Consider the following 5,315-nt stretch of genomic DNA (forward strand, 5'->3'; position numbering starts at 1 on the left):
GAAATGCCAATAAATAAAGTCCAACACATACAGTTTTACAGGGGTCTGTGTGGGCGTGGCTAAGGATTTCAGGGGAAAGCTGTATTAGCCACATTCTTTAATACTGACAATAGGAAGCTCACCTGCAACGCAGTTTAAAAACACAAAAACTATTATCATCTAAATGTTAAGTATCACCATAAACACAAATAAAGACCTCAAAACACTGGACTACAGAAAAACAGAATGTGAACACCCTCAGTACTGGGATGCTTTGATCCTGACCATCTGAAGGAGATATTTAGACAGTACATGAGTTCAATGCTAGAAATGATGTCACCGGCTCTTATGCCCCCAACACTGTATCCAATAAGGAAAGTGAGACAGGATTGTGCCAACTCTCAACTGCTGGACATCTTCTCCCAGCAAACACATCAACAAATGCTTTGTCCTGTAACTTCCCTTTCAGTATTTTCAGTATTTCCAGAGGGCCTCACGGGCCATGGAGGAGTTCATTGGGAAGACAGCCTGGGGCGGAGCCGGGGGATCACTAACAAACAAAACCTGTTAGCATGAAGAATGAGGTATCAAACATACTCCCGCACCTCCAGAGCACGAGTGATGGCCAGCTCTTGAGAACCAAAGGTTAAAAACATAAAGAACTTGAACTGACAAAATAAGTTGGCTTTGCATTGCATTTTTGTACAGAGCAGGCAACATTAAACTCAAAGCTTCATTAATCTACATCTCTCTTCGGGAGTAAACAGTCCAAAGTTCTGTTAAGACATGCGTGGACTCTGGCGAGAGTCTTTTCACCAGCTCAGCAGCTATTTGTCCCCCGGTGTGAACTACCTATTAAGCGGTACCTGCGGGGTCTGGTCACCCCACTGCGCGTGAAGTACTTTCTCCCCAGCACAGCCGACAGCACGGAAGTCCTCCCATTTTTTGAGGTAGGGTCTCATTCTAGCCCAGGGTGAACTAGAACTCACTCTGTCATCCCAGGCTGGCCTCAAGCTCATAGCAATTCTCTGAACTCTGCCTCCCCAGTGCTAGGATTAAAGTCATGCACCACTTTGTCCAGCTAGAGATTTTTAATTTCCTTTTTCATTTCCTCAATAACACATTTATCATTAAATAGTGCATTATTAAATTTCCATGAGTTTGTGTATGTTCTCCACTCTCCCTCCCGCAGGTAGTGCTGGGGGAGGACCAGGCCCACTGGTTCCTCCCAAGGGGTTGAGGAGGAGGGTGGGTGTCGATGGCCAGAAACAAAACCACCAAGCCAGGAGCCTTGTCAAAGCAGGAACTCACTTTATTGTTACAGGCGGGTGTTTATATAATGTTGAGAATGAAGGCGGGGATTTTAGAATGGGGTGAGATATAAGGGCCAATAGCATACTGTGACCTTTGAGATGATTGGTTCTAAGTGTGCATGGGCGGGGACTCTAACTTCCTGTGGGGAAGTAGCAGGCCAGAGGCCATTTGGCCCCATGCAGACTTCTAAGAGTGGCATGGGCAGGAACTGTAATTTCCTGTGTGGAAGTAGTGGGCCAGAGGCCATTTGGCCCCCTGCTGAGTCATAGTTGGGTGGAGGCAGTTCGCCAAACTGTAGCTAGGCTCAGGAAGTTCCACTAGGCCTCACATCTGGGCCTCTCAAGGCCCAACATCTCCCCCTTTTGTTTTTGTAAGAGCATTAGTCACCATGGCCCCTGTCTTAGGTCATCCCCCTCTGGGGATCTAACCCATCACTGGGTACTAGGTGTTTAGCTCACTGAGAACCCACTCCATGGCCTGTCTTAGGTTGTCTCAGTCAGTCTGAGATCTTACCCATCATCGGTCACATGGAGGGCAGAGGAAGTGGCAGTGGGTCATCTGAGGAACTTAATTCCTGAGTTGCCAGCCTTTGATAATGTATCTCAACCTGATGGATTTTTTTATTGCCTCTAGCTGCTGGTGAATGAATTGTGTAATTTTGTTAATTACACAAGGCCCAACAGTGAGGATAAGGGAAAGGAGAAGAGGTAGAGGGAGGAGGTAGGGTAAAAAGCCATGCAGGCCCGTCCACAGTGGGTTGTCCTGGAGGTCCCGCCGTCTCTTCTCTAGGTCCTCTCGAAGTCTTTTGATCTTGTCTTGAATGATTCCTGATCTATTGGTGTAGAAACAGCATTTTTCCTGTAAAAACAAGTATATGCCTCCCTTTTTGGCCATTAATAGGTTTAATCCCCTCCTGCTTTGTAAGACTACCTCAGCCAGGGAATCTAGCTGTTGTTGGAGATCAAGGATAGTGTTGGACACAGCTTTTATGTCACTGATATTCCCAACCCAATGAGTAGGGTCATATGGGCAACTGTAGTTGTATCATTGATGATTACTGTAAGCAGCCAGGCAGGCCCAGATCGGGGGCAAAGCTAGCTATCTTCCACAAGGGAGGAAATTGTTTGGTTTAGCAGGGTGAAGACCATTTTAGGAACAGTCCTCAGGGGTGGGACTCTCCCTGGAGGGGTGATTATCAGTGTCCCCTTGTTGGGGTAAATATTTTAGGTCCCTCGCTGGTACCCAAATGGGTCTTTTTTCATCTTGAGGGAAGACACATCCAAACTCTCACCCTGCTGTGAGGACTGGGTCTGGTCCTCTCCAGGCCCCAGTCAATGTGTCTCTCCATTTGACTTTGATTGAGCTGTATGTGACAGAGGATGACCAATGTTTTTGAAATGGACATTTTTTCATTTCTAGAAAGATTTAAAATATTAAGGTGAATAATGCTTTGACAGACATAATTAAAGAAGCTAAAAAGGTTTATCATAAAAAAAAAAAGAGCATCAGGATCAGGAAGGCCTAGACAGCCAGGGTATCTGGGCAACAAGCAAACAAACAAAAAAAAAAAAAAAAAAAAAAAAAGGAACCTGAGGGCTTTAGGAAGCCCCTTGAGAAGGATTAATGTACATATTGCAAGGAAAGAGGATGTTGGGTTCATAAATGCCCCAAAAAGAAAGAAACTGGGAAGGAATTTTTCAATGTTGGGACATAGAGTGCTTATTAAAAATGCCTTTTAAGTGGTACTTAGGTCAGAATGTTAAAGTATGTAAATGAAGGTGTGTGGATGTGAAAAAGAAAAAAATTTTCAAGCTAAAGTATGTTGGGATAGTTTGCTTAAGCTTTATCAAATTTAAGTCATGGGTAGAACATAAAATTGTTTTATGTTAATAAAAATTTCTGTGGTGCATGAAATCAATAGCTATCAAGTTTAAGCCAAAATCATTGGTTGTCAAATAATGTTTTTTCTTTCAAGAAGATTTATCAAGGGTTATATTAATACTTAGCTAGCTGTTTGGACTCAGAAAAGACCAGATTCTACTTTGTTGTATGTAAAGTAACTGTCTCAATTTTGGCATCTTAAGTCCAGTGCTTATAACAAAATTAACCCTTAAGACATATTCCCTACTTTAGGGCACAGCCTCATGCTCAAACAATGGTCCTCATCTGAGAAAAAAAAAAAAAAATTCAAACTCCATGGTTCTGTTTCCAATGTTCTCTGGGTAATTTGTACCCACACAGGTATCTGAACTAATCAAAGATGTTTTCACACAGGTGCTAAGACCTTATACTGTCTTACTTGTTTTCTAGGTTAAATGAGTTAAGTTTGTAAATCAACTGGTACTGATTTCAAGACTGGTAACAGGTTCTGCCTACATTTATAAATGTTAGATATTTAAAATATGAGATGTGCCTACTTTCTATACCTCAGATATATGGCTTATGCTACCACAGTACAACAAAAATTTTAAAGTTAGGACAAAATGATTTTAAAAGCCCTGTGCCATTCTTTAGTTAAGTCTATTTCAGTAATTAAATATGCTCTATATGTATGTACATCCAAGCTGGTGTAACTTCCTTTCTAAGTGTGTTAATCACCTATGTAGAAGCCAAAGCCAATTGGAATCATCGGAGTAAAAGGTGTCAATATTTTGGCCTGTGCTCCCATGCCATGAGGCCACTGGAGATGATGGGACACTTCTATACTGGCCCCCTGGTAAGTCACCTGTCTTCCTGAGCAGGGAGGATATGGAGACCCAATCAAAACTGGTGTATAATATGAAACAGGAGAGTCACAATTGAGGAGTAATCAGTCCTCCTGACTTCCCAAAGAAGGAAAAACTACTTGGCTAGCATGGCCCTGACTCATCCTAACAGGTAAAAGACACCAGTAAACTATGGGGCTGCTCCTGTGTCCCTAAAGTCTCTTTGGAGAGCCATTAATGACCTCCAAAATTAATCCTTAATTAACTTTTGACTATCTACATGGTCTTAAACACTCAGAGAGAAATGTATAACCAAAGATAAAAAAATAGCTTAAATATATAAATGGCCTATTAAGTAATACAAGAGGTATTCAAGAGGGAAAACAAATAAACATTAAGATATCTTTTCCCCACAGTTCTAATTCGATAATAATAATAAAAAACTATAGATGTTCAAAGGGTAATTTTCAAATCTAAAATATATAAATAAATTCTGAGACCAATACATATATATATATAACCTTTAATGGCACCCAATAGCTCTTTATTGTCAAGATTAAATGTTATGTATATGTTTCTAATAACTCTGATAACATCTCATCTGTTTTACAAACCATGTTAAATACTACTGTGCCATTTAATAAACAGTTCTAAAAGAAAATCTCAGCCAGCTCATCCTCAGATGGTCCTGAGATGATCCAAGCCTGTCTACCTGGATTCCCTCAACCTGCAAAGGGACCAATTTGCTGTGTGCTCACTTCTCAGTAACTCCTTACTTTTATTCTTTCTTTCCAAAGTTCTCTTTCAAGATTATCTTCCTACACTCTGTGGTCCATTAAAAATAGTTCCCCTCCCTGGGAGAAACTCTCTAACTACAACAAGTCTCCACTTCGTGTCCCGTTCAGCAGGAAGTAGTAAATGATCTGATGTCTTCAACCCAGTCCCCTAAAGCAGTTAAAGTATCTTCTCATGAGAGGGAAAAATAAAAGGGGAATAGACTGTTTACACCATACGTCTGTCTGGTAACGTTCATCAGGGAGAGAATTGACACAGTCCAACTACTGGTTCTCTGTCAATGATATCAGCTAATAGGGAGATCAGAAATCTAAAATTCCATGATTGGAATTATGCCCAAGAGAAGGGGGAAATGTAAGGTTACAGAAATTAAAAGCCTCGTTACCATGCTAACCTGCCTTTTTAGCTTTTGTAACTTGCTTGCTTGCTTGCCACAAATTGACTAAAGAATAACTATTTTAAGATGATAGTCTCTGATCTTGAACCTTGCTCAACTGCCTAGTTCCCGAACCCTGTCTCAGT

Source organism: Jaculus jaculus, chromosome 1 (assembly GCF_020740685.1).
Source record: "Jaculus jaculus isolate mJacJac1 chromosome 1, mJacJac1.mat.Y.cur, whole genome shotgun sequence".
NCBI classification, from domain to species: Eukaryota; Metazoa; Chordata; class Mammalia; order Rodentia; family Dipodidae; genus Jaculus; species Jaculus jaculus.